General features: G+C 38.0%; 1 long non-coding RNA gene across 1 annotated transcript; it reads left to right on the top strand.

Moving 5' to 3' along the window:
* Positions 1-385: 385 nt before the first annotated feature.
* On the top strand, positions 386-24130 carry LOC138407540 (uncharacterized). The gene is made up of 2 exons (XR_011240993.1): positions 386-655; positions 23911-24130. It is a non-coding gene; the product is annotated as an uncharacterized lncRNA (long non-coding RNA).
* The last annotated feature ends 34 nt before the right edge of the window (positions 24131-24164 follow it).

Raw genomic sequence — 24164 nt, forward strand, 5'->3', positions numbered from 1 at the left:
TCAGAAAATAAAAAAAGATGATTTGAAAAATGAGTGTCTTAAAATTTAAAAATATTCTATGGGTTCCCTAGTGAACTGTAGGTTAATATATTCACATAGTATAATTAGGTTGATACTATACATTTCTATGAAATTTTGTAAAAATGAAAAGTGGTTTCTTATTTATGAAAATGTGTGTGTTACTTGTTTCCTGACCAAAGACGCTATTTCTTTTCTTTTTATAACTTTTGTCCTTTTGTTGTCTATTTATGTTTCATATCTTCGGTTTAGTTTATTATTCACTCTATGTTTCGATAACTTGACGTTTGCATTGGCCAGTTTTGAAATCTCAATAAAGTTTTAAATAAAAAAAAAACGTCAGGTCCTGACGGTTTTGACTCGCGTGCTATAATTTAACGTTTCCCCATCAGTGACGCTCTACAGCGACCCCTGCTGCCTGGCGACAGCAGCACAGTGGCGTGAGCACGCTGCTACCACTGAGCTAAACTAAAGCAGCTGACAGGTAGAAACCTCAGAGATCATGAGTCTGGATCATGAGGGCTTCATGGTGAAGCTGCTGTCTCAAACAAACCAGAGACACGTGGAGAAGCTGGTTGGATCACATCCTGGATCCACCTGCAACTCTCCTGCTCATAGGAGACAGTGACAGCAACAGGTGAGTCCTTATTGTGTTGTGCTTGTTAGTGCTTGGTGTTGTGGTGTTATATATATTTAAGGGTGTTCTGCAGCAGTTTGTTGTTGTTTGGTGAAGTTTTTTCTGGCAGTTGTTTCTCATAGTTGGAATTATAGCTTCTTATTTGTGAGCCTATAACTGAAGTTACTGGTAGGTAGGTAGGTAGATACTTTATTCATCCTAGAAGGATGTTTTCTAGCAGCAATTTAAAACTTTAAAAATATAAAAAGACTCACACATAACCTACGAAACACAAACTGGGGTAGGTGCAGGAGTATGTGCAAATATAAAGGTAAAAGTGCATTGCAGCACAACAGATGATTCTTCTCTCTGCTCAGAGTCATTGTAAAGTGCCGATAGGTAAAAAAAACAAAAACACTCTGCAACTGATGTTTTTTTAATTTAGTTTGTGTTGACAGTTTATCTTCAGTAAAGATTATTAATCTATTTTTACTTTTTTCAATCAATCAATTTTTTATTCAGGGGGGATCATGGTTCGTATTTGACAGTCCGGCCTGTGTTTAGCAGTGTGAATGTGTTTTGTCTGCATGGTGTCTATAATGGAACCAGGGTCCAGGCCTGGGTTTATATGGGCCATCGTTAGCTCCTGTTGTAGCTGCTGTACTTTTAGTTCTGTACAAAGGAAGGAGAAGATAAAATGTGCTTAAATATACATTATTATAAGATATGGATTTTCCTGTCAGATGATACCTGCCTTACGCCAAATGTGAGCCAGGCTCAGCTGTCAACCATGATGTTTAACCCAGTATTTAAACTGTCCAAAATGACAAAAGCCATCTACGACATGTACTGTGATTTGGTCCATGTCCCATCCACTAACACGTAGGAGGCAGAGTTTATGACCCACATGACCGCGATGATTTGGCTTTACTTCTCGTCGCTGTCATGTCGTCCATCATTGTATACAATCTGTGGTTCAGATCAGCATATTAATGGACAGTGGTTTTTTCCAAGACAAACATGGAGCAGTTGTGGCAGCGAGCCTTTCAAACATTGAAACAATGGTCAACGTCAGTGGAAATGATCGTTATAGATAATGATCATACAAACATTACAATAATACTCAGTCAGTATACTGCAGTTTCTACTTAGATACTGTGTGCCAGCTCTGATGTATTTGTGATGTGATGTTGGCATACCAAACACTGAAGCTGTTAGAAATCAACCCTACACACAGGAGCTTTATTATTTCATTATCACTGTTTATAAATGGCACCACTCGTGAATGCCGTCTGACGTGTTCACGAGGATATCGTGAGTCCATCTACAAACGCAACGAGACGTAATGACACCGCTCCAGAGATGAATACAGGATTTGCTTGTGAGCCAACATGTGTGGAATAGTAAGAAAGGTGCTGCTCCTGCTCTGGGACAGTGAGGAGTTGATGCAAATCGGATATGATAATGAGCCCCAGGGGGAGGAGAGTAGAGGAGGCATTAAGATGTGTCAGCACCTTTGTCTCTGTCCGACAGATGGAGAGGGAGGCAGAGTTCAGTTGTGGTAAATCTGTAGTTTTTTTTGTTGTGTTCTAGCTACATGATTTGATTCTTAAGACACTTCAGAAAAGGTTACAACTCAGATTTGAAAGTCAAGCAAAATGTAAAGTCATCAGCATTGATGTATGTTGTTCTGTTTTTGATATATTTCACCTTGAGTTGTTCACTTTAAGGTTTAGTATAATCACAAATTACTGGTCAGACAATATTCTAAGAAGTGACTTACCAGGACTCCAACGTCTGCAGCGTCATTCATTTAGCCTGATATCAAGTCTCTGTGTTTACGTTGATATGTTTTCATGACCATGTCTAAAATCACTCAGCAGTTTTGGTTTTTAACTATAACATCTTAACAAAATTAATATTTACCATTCTGCATGTCATTTTATTACTATACCAAAAATATCAACGTCTCTATTAAAAAAGTAAAGAACAATCTAAGTATACCTGAAATTTCACTCAAAGTTGTAAGTAAACTTATTGCTGATGAATCTTTAGAGTTGTAAAATGTTATGTAGTCTTATAAACTGTTGTTTGGCATTCAAGGCTTCAAAGATCTGTTGCTTAAACATGTCTTCCTGTAACATTTGACCTTTTCAGCAGCACTGCTTCTAGTTATAACCAGAGGGCTGTTTGAGGTATGGTCACATGGTAGTTTGATTTTTAAAACGAAGTAGCTTTCATTATTAAACTTCCATGCGGCAGCTTGGTTATCAATACTTTTACCACTCATCAAGAAACTGTGGCAACAGGTGGAAGAGGTAACTGACGGCAACCATGAGCAGGCCACACACAACCAGTGTCGTTGCCACTTTGTACCTTTTTTTCCCCCAAATAATCCAACTGATCCTTTACCAAGTTCACACGAACACATCAATTCCATCTGGTTGCATCTGTTTTAATGTGCAAGTTAATCTTGTGATGAATTGTTCCCTGTAGACACATTCTCACTTATTATAGCAATTGATTCTTCATGCTTTCATGGTTACTTAGATTTGACACATTTTGGGCAAATTTGCTCATTATTCTGTTAATTACCCCCCGAATACTCTTAGTGTGAGACGAGATCTGTGGGATAGAGAAGAGCTGCTCTTCCTCAGCTTTACCTTTTCCTTGCCATGGATTACAGGCTCCGTCTACCTGCTCACAGTACAAAATATGCACAAGGACTCAGGGCTAACACCGCCCCGTCCTCCTGGTACGCCTCTGGCAATTTTATATATCATTTAAATTGAACTTATCTTTTATTAACAAATGACAAACTACACCGAGCACTGACTAGTGATTACAGTGGAGTGCGTGGAGCAAGTCGTCTCATGCTCATGGTGGAGGATTTATGTAATTGCAGCATTCTATGTAAATACATCATGCAAATAGCAACCTGTGGCCAGGACACAGAAACAGACATTTAGTTTAGAGTAAGAATCTTTTTTTTTTCCTTTTATGACAATAACATTCATCTGCTGTTTAAAATGCCTAATCTAAAATCAGGTCACAACAATTCTGTTTGCTGCTAAATTTCAATCCCAAAATGACTTGGTCTACACGGTTTGTTGCTCCCTCAAGTGTCCAATGTGACATTTTCCCCCTCATGGCCAAGACCCTCCTTATATTTCACTTCCCTCGAGATAAAAAGAGCAAAGATAAAACACACAAACAAATTAAAAGATGATATTTGCTGGCTTTATTCTTATTGTTCTTCTTCTTATTATTATAAGTAGTAGTAGATGTAGTATTAAATACAATCTTATTATGATAATTGTGAAATTCTTAACTGGAACTTGTGAAGAGCAAATTACAGGCAGCGTCTGTATATTATGTAACAGATGCTTTTTCTTGCTGAAGACAAATCTGCTGGCAGATAATAATAAAAAAGAAATCTGACCATCACACAGCAGCAACGGCTCCTACTTTACAATCTCTGAAATTCCTGTTTAGCTCAGGGCAGCTGGTTAGCGAGAGCCAGCCAGAAGGGCCTCAGTGAAGAGCCTCACAATAACACTAATGTTGAGATTTCATATCAAATTCACCCTCAATAAACAAAACTCACATTTTGGGTGGAAACTCTCATGAGCCGATTTACAGAAGTTCTGACACTGAATGAACTGTTGACATTCATCATTGGTTTATATATTGGGTTCCCAAATGCACTCTGTTCTCAGAGAAGAGCGTCCATCTTTTCTTTTTTTTTTAGGATACCAGCCAGTGACAGGTCATTTTAACTTGTCCTGCAAACTTTCACTGGCCCTGGGCCATTGGTTATATCAGACCTTGCAGAGGAGGGTTTGTTTATACCTCCACCTAACATGAGTGGGCGGCCGCTGTGTGCTCACTAAGAATACCATGATCCTGTGGAAAACAAACAATACAAAACTTAATAAATAAATAAAAACAAGCTGTAAGTTTATACAAGGAAGAATGCAAGAGAGCAGACACACTCCTGCAAACCATGCAGAAATGCTCTGGGGGTAATGTGTGTAAGTATGAGCTGTTTCATATTTTGAGATGGGGTAAATAGAGTTTACATGGATTTTCATTTGATGCCATAACTGTAGTGGTTTTAAGCTGTCACCTCTCCCTCTCTCTCTCTATTATAAGGAAATATGCATCAGTGTGGAATCTTAATAAATGGAACATTTCTTGTACTCCCTACATGAAAAACTCAGGCCCATATTTCATTAAAGCCAATGATGCCTATCGGCTTGCACAGCAAGTCCAGAAATGAGGCAGAAATAAATCCAAGCAGTTTACAGAGTGATGGAAACTGTAGAGTGCAGTATACAGTATATTGAATGTGTAATTAAAAGTAAAAATCACATGCCAATTCCATTATGAAAGAAAGACTAAACTGCTGATTCACAAGCAATACGCGCTTAGATGTGGATTAGGTTTGATGTGTCCAGAATATTTCTAGATACTTCTTTAAAAGAAGTAATAAAGCACAATTATATTTTAATTTAGTTTAGCTGCGATAACCTCATTACTGTAGTTACACATATAGGTAATTAGTTTTAGTATCAGTGTATATAGATGCTTTATTATTATCTTTTGTTAATGGCTAAAATATGTGTAAAATGTTGAGGAAAGAAATAATTCCGTTTATTTTTTACTTTATTCAAAGAAACTGAGGGGGGGTCGCAGATCATGTTTTTACAATCAAATCACATAACTGGGATCAAGTCATCACAACATTGAAGAACATCATTAATTGTCTGGTCATATAGGCAATTTTGTGTTGAACAAAAGGTGCCGAACATTGTAAACATTTTTTCTGTGGTATATAAAGGGAAATCAAAAGCATTCCAAAAAGGAGGACAGGATTAAACAAAAGTTTCCTGTAAAGATTAGATATGCTGTTTTGTTATGTCGCTCTATGTGTTTCCATGGTGAACTTTAGGTAAGTTGAGCCGATCGTAACTTAACTAATCATTGTGGATAAACTAAACGTGTTTCATTTGCAAAAAAACATTAAATCCTGAACCAGCTGCACCTCCTTTGGGTCCCCAGTAACATGAACTTGATGGGCTGAATGGGTTCTATATAAAAAAAACACAGAGATTCTTGTTTTACAGTTAGATGGTCAGATGCATGATGTCTGCTGCCGTCCTGTTTCTGCTCCTGATAAATGGAAGTTACTAGACGTAACTCCCGTTCTATGAGTATGTGTGGAGCATATTACTGTATTTCTTAGTGTTCCCATTGTTAGTTTGCTTTATTGTGAGTCAGTCTGGTTAAAAAATGAAGCAGGAGCAGTGGACCTAACCTTTGTTCTGCTCACATTTTAGACAATGTTATTATTATTTGCCTCATTAATGATGTATCACTTCACATCCCAAGGGCCATCCGCCATTAATCAGTCTTAATTTCTCCGACCCAATCCACCCTATTCCCAGATTGAACTATGGTGCTCGCAGATATACAGTAAGTGCAATCATATAAGCACTGTATACCAAGTGTTTAAGTCATAGATGCTTACAAAAAAAGACCTGATATATTCAAACAGTCGTTCCTAAACTGTCTGGAACCACCCGAAGGATCCTTTATTTCAGCAATCAAATAACATTTCTAAACCAATATAAGTATTGTATTTTACTTATAATTGTCACAAAAGATGAAATCTAGTCCTCCGATTTCCATAGTCCCCACATTACCACCAAGGTGATGATGACTGATGAGCATCAGTAGCAGTAGGTTTATTTACAGCACCACAGGAAACCTTTTTTCTTAAACTAGCACAAATCAATATCCTTTGTGTGCTACAACTGACTCCATGCGCAATGAGGGTCACAAGTCTGTGATACTGTTGTCTCGGGGGTTGAAGGGGGAACATTTCAGGAACTCCTGCTTAACGAATATACTCGTGCACGGTCAGGGTTTGATTAAGCTGACGCAGGGCTCTCTTGGTGCTCACTCTGTGTTTTTGTCAATCTGACTGAGGAGGCTAAATGGATCAGTGTAATACAGCACCAGAACATTTCAGGTCTGGTGATGGTAAATATAGGAACAGCATAAGATGACGCACTCCACTGTAATCACTAATCAGTGCTTGGTGTAGTTTGTCATTTGTTAATAAAAGATAAGTTCAATATAAATTATATATAAAATTGCCAGAGGCGTACTAGGCGAACGGGCGGGGTTAACCCTGAGTTCTTGTCCATATTTTGTATTGTGAGCAGGTACGTATACGGAGCCTGTAATCCATGTTAAGGAAAAGGTAAAGTATAATACAAACATAAGCACCTTTAATATTTAACAAGACATGACTGGTTTAAGAGATAAAAATTAAATTTCTGATTTCCTCAAAATTAATCAAACTGCCAAATATCTGAAATCAATGAGCTACTAAACCTGTATAATTCAGTTGAGGTATATGCCAGTAATATCTGTTTACTCGATAGTCTCTATTGATTGTCTGCAAAAAACAGCAGGAGAATAAATCAAGGCCTTCAGATGGGCTCTCGAAGGGCTTTGGGATATAAAACACCATGATCCAACTTCATTACTGTAAAAAGGCGAGTTGAAACTACCAGAGCAGAATGGATGATATTAGCTTCTGCTGCATCTATGGCATTTTCTTCCGTACAATTGTGGTCCTGACTTCAGAAAGTCAAGCGGTTTCACGGTGTAAAATACACTTACACATTCATGCTGAAGACTTAATTTAGTATGATAAAAAAAAATCTCATCTTACACAATGAAGGCCTGGATTCATACTGGGAAACTTTCCACCCACTGTGGTTTATATCATGTGTTTACAAGCGGCTGTTGTATATTTAAAGAAGAATAATGATAGTGATAGTAATAATGAAAATGTTTAATGTTCTGAACTGTCAGCAAAAAGTTTGAGAAAGTTAGTAGTCGGAGTCGCAGTGAAAATGAATTGACTGGGTAATCCTTAAGATGGAGGCTCTCAGAAAGATGTTTTGTGCATTGACATAAAAGTATTCTATTTAAATGTATCTTCTCACATTTCCATGAATAAATGCAATGCTTTAACTGTTGCACTGTCAGTTTGACTCTATGAAAAAAAGAAAAAAAAAAGCATTACCTCAGCTTTGAGAAAACATAAATTGCAAGAAAGTGTGAGACAGCATTAAACACTATACAATAGCCTCTGAATGATAACAAGTCAATCAGAAATTCAGCCTGCAGCACCATCCCATCTCTTACTTCAAAGTCCTTCAAACTTTAAAAACAGCTTACTGTGTTTGGAAGTTTGAAACTCATGCAGTTCCTGAATTCACATTCATGATGAACAGGATTGACACCCATGAAACTCTTCCCTTAAAGAACAATCCATAAAAATGCTCACAACTCTGTTCAAAGCAAATATGCATCTAACAAATTGTAAGGAACCAAATTAAATATTAAAACATTTTGACCTGCCACTCCAATATATGTAGAAGTGTATAAAGATGGATGATCCATTACCACTTCCTCCCTCTATCCAGAAACAAAGCCAAAATATCCCAGGTATGAATGACATCATTTGGAGCCATCACTGTAGTGATCACAGTGTGGCGCTACTGGTATCAAACATCCGCCAGTACATGAATTCAACCAATCAGGTCAGTCTTAGCTGTCCATTAAGAAATTTCACCCCATTTTTAGAGCATCAAATAACTTCAAAAAATGAAAAAGGACAGAAACCATCTTTGAGAAATATTTATTGGACGTTTTACGTTTTTAGTTTTGTCCATGTCCCATCTGTTAACATGGAAGAGGCAGAATTATACAGTCTTATTCACAGACTTTCCACAGTGCTGTGAGCTGATATACATCCTCAATGTAATAACATAAAAAGCTGTCAGGACAAAAAAATTATACAAATAATCTTTGGTCATAGGTGGTGCAAACATATTTAACATTGCCTTGATTTGTTGTTGTTTTGTAATAATCCTTAATATCATAGAGCAGCGTAACTGTTGAATGCCAGAAATACTGAGATGCCAGTTTACCTCATGAGCTTTATTTAAGCAATTTAAATATATATGTATGTATGTGTATATATACTGTATGTGTATATATGTATATATATTATCTTGCAACACTCAAACATGAAGTGCCAGCAGTAATCACCCAAGCATAGATTATTTACACTTATGCATCTCCCCTTTAAAACATTCAATTATCTAATCATTATCACATTCTGCTGTGTTATGATATTAAAAATGATGAAAATAGACCCGGTCAGGCTCCATTAATGCAGTATGATACAAAAAGGCCTTCAATAAGTCCTCCTTCATGACCATTATAATGACCAGTTTGTAATGCATCTGTTTGAAAGAGGAGCTGATTTATTGTGATGGTTGTTTTGGAGGCTGTAATTTGTGGTGCTGCCTGTCCGTACTGGGTTATACTGAGAGGTGTTGTAAACGTTTCATCAACCGTAATTAATATAAATGGGATGGAGAAAATGTTTGGAACACCTCTCAGTAATGACACGTTATCATAACAGCAGTGAAGCATGAATTACTCACTCTGCCTGTTAATAAAATGAATGTCATTCATGGGTGGAGATAAAAAGAGGACAAACCGGGGATGTTGTGTTGTTTTTGCGTCTTAAGCGTAGCTGTTGTACTGTTGCGATACATAATTTCCAATTTGCAGAACTCGTGTCTCTGTCTGAAATACTCCGACATTATAGAAGATCCTGTGTGAGGATTTGTAGCTGCAACTTATTTCCCAGGAATCCCTTCTTTAACTAGGCGCAGCCATCTTTGTGACCCACCATTGGCGTCATCAATGGTGTTGGTTACGTGGATGGGTTGCCCTGACCCAGGCTTAAGGTTCCTTTCTAATGAGAATCACTATTTCAAAATGATTCGGCACTGCACTTTCTTGGGCTGTCAACAATACAAACATAACGTTTAAAGTTGATCAGATGAGTTGTTGAGAAAATGGAAGGACAGCCGAGATGGTCCAGTTTTAGAAATTCTAATCAGAATTTCATTCAGACAGCTCCGGCTAGGCTTGCACCACTGAATATGTGAATGGGGCGACTAAAGCAAAATGTTTTGTGGTGAGGATAATAAAGTTACTGGTTGAGTAATAGTAGTTTTGAGTCACGTGGTCCTCTGCACCATGAGCCATCAGAATTCAGAGAAATGGGCCAGGAGATCACAGTGGAAGCAAGGAGCCATTAAAAAGCCATTTACCAGACAGTTCCCTGCACAGCAGCAGGGTAATGAACAGGGCTCAGCTGAAGAGTTGGCTCTCTAAGGACTGCTACATTTACTACTTCCATTGAGACAGATGGAAAAACAAAGGATTACCCAAGATTCAGCTGGGATGGGCTGCACCTTACTGTATGATGCAAAGAGAGGAGGTCTGTATCACCAATAAAGAAAGTTTTTCAACTTACAGCAATTCAGGTTATCATGTCATCTTAATAGTAGCTATGTTCAAAAGGCTCTGACACAAAAACAAAAAAACACACAAGGGAGTTTTCACCTAAAATCATGTACGATTACATATTGCTCACAATATTAATATCCGGTTTTGGGTTGTTCCAAACAATTTCCCAGTCGATTAAATTTAAACGTAGACCTTTCGACTTGTTCAGAAACTGTCATAAAATAGTCAAGGTTGGTTACAACTTATTGTGGATCGCAGCATCTGAGGGAAAACAATAGTCTACTTTAATGGGACTAATATTAGCAGTGCTAGCATCAGCAGCCTTCGTTCCTTGCAGGTTAACGCAGACATGCCTGTGTTGAATGTAATTATTTATACCTCTTGTCAAGTGGTTGTATGCCAAATTTTTTTCTGACAGTCTACATACAACCTAGCTAGTAGCAGGCAACTGCAACAAATCATAGATGCTAACCAACAACAGTTAACCAGTGTTACACATTTACAAGTTATTGATCATTAGTTTAGCTAATTCTGGGGGTAACTGTCAAGGTTGGCAAAATTTAGCTGTTTATTTGACTTATGGTACACATCCATAATCAGAGCTGTTTAAGGCCTTATTTTGATCCTCATTAAGACATTTCTGTCTAAACTGCAGTAATGGTTTTAGTCTGTTTACTAAAACAAATGAGCAGACACAGCGTCACCCCGTCTCCATCACAACATGCTGCCACAGCATGGCAGGCTCATTTCAAATTGCATGTGTTGCCATTACTGGTATACACTGATCTTCCACACCATTAAAACTGGTTAGAGATTTTAATGGTGTGGCTTATTGATGTTTTTCCAAGATATGCTTAATTTTGAAATTGATTATTTATAAGTTGTATGTGCTTTCTGTATGAATCTGAAATGTAACGCAATCTAGATAAATACATTTCTGTACAGGAGGGATACAGGAGGGGTACACAGGGAACACATTTGCAGTCCACAAACCCCGACACGAACCTTTTACCTCATTTCCCAAAGTAATCATACAGAATGTTCCAGTTATCATCTTCAAAATGCATGCACTTGCCTCCTGTCCAGCAGGGGGTGTGCATCGGTCCTGATTGTAAAGCAGCAAACTTATGAAGTCATCCATTTCCCCATCCCCACTTGTCTGTAGCCTGAGAGACAGGTTAGTTAATGTGTTCCTCCAGCTCTGTTGGCGGGGGTTACATCTGTGGAAGATGTGGAGGGCCCCCCTGACCCCAACCCACCCACATCCCACTGCCAGTGTTTCAAAGGCTGCAGCAAACATAAAAGTTCATTTCCCTCATTTCCATTTCAATCTTTTCACCCCTCTTTAGTTTTACTTTGTTCTGTTGCAGCCAGACATGGTGGCATGATGCACACTCCATCCTCTCGAAATGAGGTGAAACTGGTATCACCACCACCACCACAACATCCTGCACTGCAGAGCTGGGATTCATTTATTTATCACATTTTTCAGAGAAAATGAAGTATGTGCCTGTTCAGTGTGAGACCTCATAAAAGACATAAACCTGTAAATTGGAAAGTGATATAGGGGTTGAACATAAATAACCAAAAGGGCTCTTTTTGGTAAGGAAACAATATGGAACAGAAAAAATCACAAATCATCTCATGCTGCAGAAATATGACTCAAAGGACATGATAGCATAACAGTTAGTACAAGTCTGTCAGAGGAGTGTTCATTAAATACTATTTCTGATTTTGCACCTTAGTGTTGGATGGATGATTCTACTGAAGTGTTGATCTTTAGCATTGTTAGACAAAATTCAGCCCCATTCATGAGACTAGTTTTAAAGGGCTATCACCATATAAAGCACAATTCCTCTGTTTGATTTCTCTACGTATGTATTAAAAATGTCCACAATGATTTTTAATATCAGATGCAGTTACAAAATCCGCCCCCAGGGTCAGGCTTTTTATTACCCACCCACCTGCAGATGTAAGGTTGTCAGCATGACTCACTGGATATCTAATGGTGTCAGATATCATAAGTCACCATTGTAATTTTTGCTGTAATATTCAGGAGAGATGTTTGACTTCAGTCTTTGGTTCAGATGGAAATGCTATGTTGGATCTGTCATTGATTGCAGGGTTCTCATATCATCTGTGGGGTATAGATACTCTGCTTTGTGTTTGTGTCGTATATATGTGGTTTCATTTGCCTGCCGTAAGTATGAATAAAGGACCCATTAAGCCTACATGGGTCGTAAGATGCTTAAAGTCATCCCGGTTTATGAAGAAAAATACTGTAAGAACTCCCATGATCTGTGTGTTTGCAGGGAGGTTAAGTTACACTGGGAAACAATGCATGCAATTAAAAAGAAATGAGAAAGTAAAATCAATGCAGATCACTTACACTGTGGTGACAAAAGTCTCAACAGGGGACAACACAGACCTAAATCTTAATTAGCAGGAATATTGATGCTGCAGCACAAAGGGCAATCTGATGTAGTAGCACATTGTGTTCAAATGAAAGTAACAAATGTGTGTCACAAGTTGTGATTCCTGTAAACAGGAAAAACTGAGGACATAAACTTTACAGCTCATGTTAAAATCTAATCTGAAGCGTAGTATTCAGGTGCCTCGAGTTATAATTGAAAATAAAATGCAGACTAAAGGTGAAGAAGAGGTACTCCCAGAGCTAATTCTTCCACATGCCCCCCAAGTGCTTGACTTGTAATAGAAAAATCTTGAGTTAGAATCTGTCTGTGCTATCTGGGCGGGCCTGATCCATCACAGCGTTGAGAAATTTACCGGTTAAGACATGAATCCTTTGTGGCAGTTTAGGTTTAAAGTGTAAGCTCAGTAGTCTGTTATGTCTTGTCAGCAGGGCAGTTAACCGAGAGGATGGCATTTCCGATAGTGAATCACTGGAGTTGGGCTTCCTCCATCTTCTTTCTAATAAAGGATGTGTACAATGAGATCTCGTAATACGTCCTTTTATACCTATTGAGCTGAATTTATCAGTGGTTTTAAATAGTCACACTTCTGCAATTAGCTTAATTCTGTCTGTGCCAAAAACTGTTACAAACAGACCAAAGCAAGTTGCAATAAAGAGGTTATAAAAATCAACCAATCCATCATTTTTTATTTGTGAAGCAATGAACAGTCTTTAAAAGGTCTTTAAATTAAGGTGGTATAATCCTCCCCAGTGATAACTTGTAGGAGATCCTCAGGCACTCCCACTAAGAGATGTGTCTTTCATGGTGTCTTGAGTTTTGCCCTAAAGGGTTCATTCAGCCTTTCTTTTTGTAACACAAGAGAAAAAGACATCACTGAGGTCACTGAAGTGCTAGATTCAACTGAGCTGGTTTCTCTCAAAGAAAAGGAGCAGCAGTAACACTCATCAGGGGTCTCTGGATTGTTGAAAAGATCTGTTGAGGAGATCACCCACCTGTGCCGAAAGTGTGATCCTGACCAAAGGCCCCTGCAGTGCTCTTAGAAGTACGGTTACAAGATGTAGCATTTCTAAATGGGTTTTACTGGTTGAAGTTGCTGGTATGCTTGGTGTCCTTGTTGGATGGTCAGATGACTTTCCAATTGTGTGGTTGAAAAAGCAGCCATTGAAGCATTTATTTCTATTTAAGTCTCTTTTCAACTGACTCCATTACAATTAAGGTATTCTTGGAGAAAAGGTTGCGTTAGAAACTAACTTCAGCTGAAGCAAGGACATTATTTTCCCTAATTCAGATAATATTGTGATATTGTACCAACCTAACTAATATCAGACCTTTTCTTACCCAAACAAAACTTCCTTTATGCCAATTATACTTGGTATTAAATTAAATTTTAGGTGATCTAATAGTATTGACGTATGGTGTAGATGCACCCAAAATGCTTAAAGAATGGATTTTGATCTGACCAGCCAAACCACCTTTTGAAGTGGTAAGTGACATTTCGTGATCACATTGGAAGTGTAAATGCAATTGCATTGTTATATACAATGACTACCGCACAGAAATAATAATTACGACTGCAACTGTTCCAAACCAGTGGTAGTAGCTTAGCAGCGAGCAGCTCCTGAGGAGGAGACACACAAAGCAGTCTCCTCCTCATTCCATAAAGATGAGACCAATCAAAAAGTGAGATCACAGCTGGTTACCATCTTTTATCCTTCTTCAAACTTATTTGTTGTTTTGTGGACTTGCATAAATGATAGAATGTAAAATAATCTGGAACGAGTGATCAAATTAAGTCTTTCATGTGGCCGAGATTTACAAGGTAAAATAAAAAACATCTTATTTTGTATTTTCTTCAGACATATACAGTTCAATATCAATTTATATTTTAATATTGACACTGAAATATGATAAATAATTGATGGGTAAATGTTAATTCTGTTCCTCTGTTTACCAAAGCGCAGGTACCCAGTGTAATGACATGCAGAAAATAAGAAGCAGAGCTGAATGTGTTCATCTGTTATCTGTCTGGAGAGCAGAGAACCAGACCCCCTCAGGGCCACATGCCCCACCATAATCAGTGAGACACAGCTTTCTCCCGAATTGCTGTGTGTAGACTTAAACTTATAAGATTAGACTTAGGTCTGGTCACTGGTCACTAGGTTTGATGTAATTGTAATAGTGAGAGAACTGATTGGTTCATATTTACACTGTAAAATATTGTGATCAGTGGGTATCTGAGTTACAACTCTACGAAGAATGTTTTTTTCATTGTTTTAATAAATTACTCTTGCTTTTGAATTCTTAAATCAGCCAAATATTTATCGGTGCCATTGTCAAAAATTGAGAGCCGGTAATGATTTCATTAAATCTCATTAATCCCCCCACAGTCCAAAGACAGGCAGCATGTAGTTAGGTTAATCAGAGACTTCAAGTTGTAAATGTGAATGGGAATGATTGTTTTTCTCTGTATATTGATCCTGTGACACACTGGTAACCTTTACTCTTGCACAATGTCAGCTGGGGTTGGCTCCAACTCCCCCATTTTCCTCAAGAGCATCAGCTGTATAGATAAAGGACAAACGGAAAGATGGATGGCTAATTAAAGCTCCTTTCGATGTCCATGACATAAAGTATGAACTCAAACACCAATTCATATGCAATACAAGTGAACCTTGAGTATGCAGAGCCTGGAGTCAGGAAAATATAAACCTGGTCCTACGTGGAATGATTAAGTACTGAAATGGGATTTCAGTTTCCAATGCCAACATTTCTCACAGTATTTCTAATTATCTCCTTTCCATTGGTCCATTTAAAGAGAATATCTGAAATACTTTAGATGTTAATATCAGTTTCATGCTCTCATTCTGTTTTGTCTTTCACAAAATGTAGCAATTCTACTCTGTGGCGACAACACTGTGAAAAACAGTGACAACCGCCTGAACAGGTTGAAGTAAAGAGGGCTTAAGAAGGTTTAAGCACTTCCTTTCATGTGTTTAAAGGTGCACACTGTGATGCAGGTAACCCTCAGAATGATTGTAGCATAGTGTGTGCTTAACACAAACAGCAGATTTCCTTTCAAGCCCTCTCCGAGAGCATGATATGCCTGTAGCAATTGGATTTAGTCTGTAGGATTAGACCATGTAGAGTATCCTGTGTGCATGTATTGTTGGTTAAAATGCCTTTGTGCACCAAAGCATTGCATTTGATATAAAAAGAAAGAGAGCTATATATGTACTGGATAAAGTGTTTGCTGTTTGGTCCTGACATTTAGAGAACCAATCCCAAAGTTCTCACTTTCGGCTGTTCCTCATGAGTTGATGGGGAACATATTTTATCATGACACTACAGACTAGACTGCGACAGTTGCAGGGATATGTGCCACAGAAGAGGAGACTTAGCAATCAGCCGTTTGATTTAGAAAAGGTAAATATGACCAAATTTAATTTGTGGCTTCAAGGTGCAGACGCTTGTCCTAACAATTCCTCAAAACTCGGTTCCAGTGTGTATTTTGTGGAGGGTATGTTGAAAAAACCAGTTACAGTACTACAGTACAGCTCTGTTTTTATAATCAGTAGGTTCCTCAACACTCCATTACACATTGAATATGTACGCTGAATGATCCCACTGTGTCTGTGTGACATGATGATAACTTGGAATTTTTATGGCCCGAGAGCGTTAAAAATTTGATTATCTCCTAAGTTCTCTTGAAGCTCTGACATCCTAGCGGGGATGATTTATTATTTCATATAATTCAGCACTTGCAAAGCACGAAATAATTTCAGCGATACCCTGGGGAAAAATAAGTTATTATTCTAGACAAACACGCAACAATGTACATGATGGCATTTCAGAAAATATTCATATGTCTTTGATATATATTTAAATGCACAGTAAATCCAAACGAGCATAACAACAGCTGGCTGTACGAAGCTGTGGCAGCCTTGTTTTACTGGCACCATCCATCCTGATGCAAATGTTATGACAATGGACAACTGAAGTGGAGATTGACAGAGGTGAGTGTTGTTTTCCTCTCTGTGCCGTGGGGCAGAATCAGCTCAGTCAGCTGATATACGCAGTGTGGTCAGGTAAAAACCGACCCATAAGTTTAGAAGGATGTCAGGGATAAAACAGACTTCTGAGGAAATACTGCAGACTGGAGCTGTAGGCTGTCGCGGATGGCGGCCCAGCTAATGGCCGACCCATCGGAGTAGCAATCAGCCAAACTGGCTATAGACCAGCCCATCTGGCTTGTGGCTAGCCTGGGCGGCTATAAACTAGCTCCCAGCAGTGGCAGGGCTACTAATCGGTCTCTTCTACCAAAGAACAGAACATTTAAAAGCCTTTGAAAACTGTTTAATTTGAGCTGGTGTTGACTGGGAGGACTGAATGTGCTGGTTAGAATAAATTATAGTATACAGATCAATTTACAATTATTTTCAAATACCCAGACAGTACTATATGAACCGTACAACATGTAGAATAGGTTTATTACTTGTTGAGAAAGCAGTCTACCTTGGATTGTGTTTAATTGAAAACTCTTATCTTTGATAACAATGATAATGACCTTATGTATTTTGATAATTGTCGACACATTTTAACTATACTGTTATACTAATACTGACAGTCATGGTAATTCTGTTCATTATAGACAGGATGTGAAAATTTCATATTACTTGATGACTAATAAATACTACTAATGTCACACTTACAAAAATTATATATTTTATATATTATATAACCATTGCACTCAATATAAAAAGGAACCACTTACTATTTTATGGAGTGCTCTGGCACTGACTATTATATCAAGTGCTCAGGTTGTACTGAATGAATTACAATATTGAGCACATTTAAAATTGTATACAGTTTTATTACTGGTGTAAATATTCATCCATATCAGTAATGGTTAAGATTTTGTCTGCATCAACCAGGAAGCACCTTACATTAATACATCCAAAATAAATGAGAGATTTTCCAGTCATGGAGATAATATAGAGATAATTATATTCAATAGATCCAACTTCGTCACATGTAATATGTGATATGCATACCAATACCCTTATTTTCCTAAGATTGATCTGATACCAAGCTTTCTGCTTATTTTTCCTTCTACTAACATTTCTGCACGGTGCCCACTCGACAGGAAATTAAATTGTCATAGATTAAAGTCAACCAATGAAGCAGTTTACTTGTTTGACAGCTGAATAGCTTTGACGTAAGACGATAAACCACAGCTTTCCTTCGTCAGTTGACTTTAACGTTCTGCTAAATGTCTCTCCACTGTTGTATAGTGAAGGCTGTATCACTATGTGGTGGCAGGAACCTTTTGGAAGGATAATGACAGCCACTCTTCCAACCCCAGCATGAACACAGTGCTGTTGCTGGAATGCAGTTTTGAACTCAAAACAGCAGCAATTTACTAACTCAGTGAAACTGCCGGCTGCTGTGTATGTGCCGCACTCTCCGGTTCACACGCTGACAACTCGAAGCAGCTCAGTGTTTTTAAAGGTGTGTGACTTAGCAGTCAGTGAAATCATGGCAAACAAACGGGAGCAAAAAGTACAAAAACAACTGGAGTATAATAAAGCTGCTTTCAGACATGCACTGAAGTCCACACAATTTTATTGAATCAGATGCTAGCAAGGGGAAATTCACTGTGAGCAGGTGAACATTTTGATGATATTTGTAATATATGACAACTGAAAAACGAATACAAATATAAAAGAGGTGCTATAGATGTAGAAGATCGCAATGGAGATGTCAGCTTGGAAAGATACAATTCAAGAGCTTTTGACTAGGGTCGGTGTCGATTTGATTTCCATAGCAGAATTTATTGTATACATACTTATGCAGCATCTTCTATACCCAGGGGCCTCCTCTTACCTGAATGTTCCGGACATTTTCCTGTTGTTGTGACCATCTCTGACCTGAACTATCCTGCTGTCTTCTTCATATGTGAAAGTCAAACTCCCTCAACTCAATTTTCTGGATATTTTCTGTAGTTTTTGTCTAAATATGACTGAGGATATATACGAATCCTGATGAAAAGCACGCAATGATTTACAAATGTATGTCTGAATCTGAGTTCACACTGGGTTCACTGTATTGACGATGCTGTGACTGTAACACATCCTCATACTAAATGTATGAATAACCTAATATTTTTTAAAATAAAGATTCTCATGGTGGTGGATGTTTTTTTTTTTTAATGGGCACAGTGTCACAGCTCATAATGGTGAGCACACGGCTCTGAAGGCAGCAATAAAACTCTTGTATCACAATGACAGACTAATGTTGAAACATTAATGGCGGAGCCGAGGCAACAAGAAACCCTGGAGAAAACTAAACAAGCCTTCAGTCAACACGTCCCAATTTAAGTAATCCCTGTGAGACACTGGCAACATTCTTTCAACAAATTTAAATCCAGGCCTGTCTAATGAGACAAATAGCTTTCTCACATTTTCTGACATTTTCTTTGTTTTCCTCCTCAGTTTTTTGTCTTATGCACAATTTTCCCGTTTGATGTTTTCTCATGGTTTTTCGATTATTTTTTACTTCTGCACTATTGTGTTTCATGTCACATTTTTAGTTGAATCACATATGAAGTCAATGCAAACACATGAGTGGATACAAACACATCCATATTGGCACAGACTGGAAAATAATTTCCAGCAGTCTTCTATAGGTTTGTAGAATAAAGCAAGGCAAACATTTTCTTCACCTTCAGTCTGACCATAGCTGGGTTTCTCCTGCATAATCACACACTGACTATTATCACCATGTTTCCACTTGACTGCTGGTGCTGAAATTTGTAATTTTATTGAAGCTCCTCCAGGTGGACCAAGAGTTCCCCCAATGATCACAACAACGATGAGATTAATCAGTATCAAATCGACATTGAAACAGACTCGCGATTAAAAGCTTCTGTGTCACAAGAATTAAATTGTGTTAATGTTGTGCTTAGTTCTGCATGAAATATGCATTTAGCAGGTTTTCTACAACCCTGCAAGTAGATGTATGTTTTTGTTTTCACATAAATATGATCAATCCAGACTAATGCAGCAATTTAGAGTCCCAAAAAGCTTTTATTTGATAATTACTTTAATTGCTGCAGAAGACACGATGACTTTGTACCTTCAGGTGTTCTGACAGTTAAAGAAATGAGACAGGGACTTGTAATAATCCCAGGAAACCAATTTTTAAGAAAGACCTATAAAAACCAATTACTGATAAATTGGCAGGTCTCAAAAGCCTCAACAATGATTTTACTTAAGGTGTTAAGTGAAGTCACATCTATTTATAAAGCATTTTTAAAACTTGGAAAAGATTTGTTGGTGGCGTTTTATAAACACAGGATTCAGAGTTCGCCCCTCCATCGCAACTGAACGACTAAGAGAGAGAGAACACTGGTCAAACGAGCTAGAGAGTCAACTAAGAGTGGGAGTAGTGTTAATGTAGTGTTAGTAAAATATTATTTTCTGATTGTTTCACAGCTGCTCTAAACATTCTAAAGAACAAATAAACTCAGGCACGCCTCCACACATCACTGTGGGAATGTTAATGCTGCCGTATGTGAAAGCAGTTGAAGCTCATAGCTGCCCTGGCCAGAGAGTATAGGTAAAGATGGACAACACTTCTCCATTTCTTCCCACTACACAAAAATGAAGCTAAAATATCCCAAATACGGTCACCTGGCTTTTTTCACGTGATGGGAAGCCAGAAAATTGCTCCACCAATCACGTGTCAGTCTTATCTGTCATGATGTTTCACCTCATTTGTACAGCATTAACTTATTAAAACCAAACTAATTGGTAAAATAAACACTTGAACCTACCTAAAATGACAGAAACCATCTTTGAGAAACATTTATTACCATACCGTTTTAGTTTGAGCCGTGTTCCATCCACTGACATGGAGGAGGCTTGGTTTATGATCCGTACAAGATGATTTGGCTTCACTTTTGGGGAGCTGTCATGTCTTCCATCTTTATATAGAGCAGATGAAAGAGGTAGCGATGCAGCCGTGTTGCTCTGTTTTTATAGAGTCCTGCCCTCATGCTATGTACACTGTTTTTGGCTGGGGGCTATAAACAAAGGTTACAGTCCAGAAACATCTTGAACATGTCAAAATGAGAACAATACACTGCCACACACTTTTGAATGAGTCCATACATTGTGTTCTTAGGAAAATCCTTCATATTATTACCTAAACTCCAGACTCATCCAGACTGCTCTTGTGTTTTGCATGAAAGCAGGAGAAGCCAGACGTGATATACCAGACATGTGTCTGCAGTAAAATAATTACCATTGATCATAATCATTGTCTGGTTAAAAACACCAGCAACACCCTTGTGTGTCCTCAGGTTGAGAGAAAGTCAATAGCAGTCTGTATGTCTGGGCTGTTTACCAGATTCTTTTCATTGCAGCAGCGTTTGGAGCTGTGCGTCTGGCAGTCGACTGCAGAGCTACTGCATCTTTAAAATGCCTGATTGTGAAAGTTTGATGACAGCAACACTCTGTCTGTCAAGTGTGCATTGTTGTTTGGGAGGATTGTTGACTGTCTGGAGACGATATAATGAGGCCAAGGGTTTCTGTACTGTATCTGCAAACAGGGGTATACCTTGCTGACCCTTTCCCTGAATAAAAAGTGAGTTTGACAGTGAGATTAGTTGGATGCAATCTTATTATTGAATGTTTAGCATAGTCATGTGTTAATAAAAGGAAGCAAGCAGTGGTAGTGTTTCCTTCCAGAAGGTTTTGTGTCAGCAGCTTCTGCACAAAATGGAGGAAAAGGTTGTATGATCAATATTCCTCCATCAGCTTAATGATCATTATTCTCTGTATTTTGTGTATAGCTACAAAAATCAATGTGCTTATAAACGAGAAACATGAGACGTGTAAGTACTCTGTGTCTTATCTTTTATGTAAAATAAAAGATAGACAAGATAAAGACATGTATCAGGTTTAAGTTTCTACAAAAATCAATGTTGCTTGAAATCTTCCCCCCTGAAGGGACACGGCTGTTAAAAATGACGATGCCCAGAAAGAAATGGCTGCTTATGATGTTCATGTAAAATGTGAGACGTGTTCTCAACAGTCTAAAAGCACCAGTTTGAAAGGCTGGGTGTCATATTATTAATGGGCAGCTCTTAAGAGCGTAAGCACTGGTGTGTTCACCATCATCTTTACTCTTTAATCAAGTCCAGTGAGAGAATCATAGCTAGAGTATATACTTATATATACTTATTTACAGAATACTTTGATGGAGTTGGGAACTAAACGCTGGATCAGATCCATTGGATTCATCCAAAATTTACTGAAAATCCCCAAATAAGGTCAAAATGTAAAATCTACCCTTAAAATTTCAATTTTAGGTGTTTGTTGTTTGTGGTGCATTTAACATAACTTTGAGGTAACTGATTGATTGTTTAGCATTTGGGAGAAATAAAACTATGTATGATCACTATACAGCAGAAAATCTTTTAAAATATATCATCATAAAGAAGCAGTCTTAATTACCCTTCCTGCGCTGTGGCAAAATGTTTTGTTGCTGTGCAAATTGCAACATATTCACTGTGAAGACATTTCTGTTGTTTTCGCTTTCTGCTTCTGTTGACTGAAGTGTGATAATTGTTTTTGCTGAGGCAACTCAAGGCATGACGTTAAGGTCAGCGAAATATAATTAAATACTGGGGGAAAAGTTATTGATAACATTAGACGGAACATACTGACTTTTTCAGTATTTAACAAAACCACAATCTCTCTGTAGCTGTTCTCTGGTGAGGAACAGACATAGGAAAACATACTTACCTTACATCTGTTGTGTTTATGAATAAATAGACATTAATACCTTCAAAACGCTCCACTGATTTGGTTTTACTGTAGTATTTACTGTTAGTAGTTATGTGGTTTGTCTATAAATATATTGTCAAACTCCTCATTTTCATATGTTTTCACTGGTGCATTCAACACAATGCAGTGTTTCAATGCTGACCTAAATTTTAGATCTTAAACCGTATGTGCCCTGGGCTTTTATTGAGAATGTGTCAGTTGCAGCCACAGAAGAAGAAAAAAGAAAACTCACACATATGGAACGATGATGTACAACACAGTTTCACATTGTAAGAACCAATATTTGTCTCAGTGTTTTTTTTCCTCCTTCCTTTTCTCCCCTTCGCACACAGACTGTGCACCTCATTAAAATAACCATGATTAATAGATCAGAGATTGCTCTGGAAAATGTGCAGTCCCATGGAAGGCCACCAGTCTCACATGTGTAATGGGGAGGTTTACATGCAGTGTGTCATCCTTATTGAGAAAAATGAATGAATAAATAAATTAAACTGCTCAGTAATTCCCAGACAGCCTGAGGCAAACTGCATCAGTGGTAAAGGTTATCGAGAGCTGGTGATCCGTGAGAATTCACATGTGACTAATGAAACCTAAAACTGTTTGGAAGAATTATCAGCAGCTGAATATTTACCCCAGAAAACACATTAACACATTAAATATCTTTATTTCATGTCACTGTTATTCATATCTCGTTATTATTATTATAATACGAACGCAGATGATTTGTTGCAGCTACTTGTGAATGTTTGATTCTTTAATAGTTCATATTTCATAAATTTTCATCATTTCAAAATAAACGTATCTTGTTTTGATACTAATCAGCATAAAGCTGTTGATTTGCTGCAGTGACATATTATCTTATAATGTTGAGATGGTTCAACAGACCAAGATATACTGAGAAAAAAACCATTTTAATTGTCATCACACAGATTGAAGAAGTAAAGTTGATTATTTACACAATTGATGATTTTTTTGTTACAGATTCAAGTTTTAAGCTGGTACACACTTATTTTTCTTCAATATATTGTGATCGGCCAGAATTTTGTTTTTAACTGTTTAATTAATTTTTTTTATGAACAAGACTGATAAACATTTAAAGACCGTTCCAGCTCTCCTGAAGTCTTGTTGAGACAGATTGGTTGAGACAAGTTGTTTTAAGCTTCGATGGAATCACAGTGGAGACAAGTTCTGACATTAGATTTGAAAGAAAGTTTTTGATTTTACCTTTTATGCAGCATAATATTGTGCATTACTGTGAGAACACGGTGAAAGATAATTGGACACTGCAGCTTGTAGAATGCTCCCAAACTGTACTGAAACAGTTCATCGGTTCCATCTGTTATACTTCTGATGGCTGCTGACCAAAGGGCAGGTAATGATATATTCATCCCTGTCACACCCTCACCCCTCCTCACAGCCGTAATGAGTGAGTATTCCTCTGAGCTCTCTCTCTCTCTCACACACTCGCTCTTTCTCCGTTCTTTCTCCCTCTGATTTCACACACACACACAAACCGAAGCACACTTGAACAAAGCTCGGCTAAATGTGGCTCTCCATCACGTCTGCCACCGTACAGGTCCCATGTTTCTGCTGCTGGCACAGTGTCCACCCCTGGAGCCCGGAGAGGGGCCCTCTCAGAATCAACAATGTCGACAGAATGCCACAGTGACTGCGGCAGAAAACTTCACGTGACCCTAACTGACGTGCTCGTGTCGTGCTGTGGATACACGTCAAACGAGCCGTGTGTGCATTTGCTTCAGCTGCACATTAAATATTGTTTTCCGGCATGTTTACAAGTTGTATGAATTTTTACTTGAAGTTCTTAATTAG

Source organism: Paralichthys olivaceus, chromosome 1 (assembly GCF_024713975.1).
Source record: "Paralichthys olivaceus isolate ysfri-2021 chromosome 1, ASM2471397v2, whole genome shotgun sequence".
Lineage (NCBI taxonomy): Eukaryota > Metazoa > Chordata > Actinopteri > Pleuronectiformes > Paralichthyidae > Paralichthys > Paralichthys olivaceus.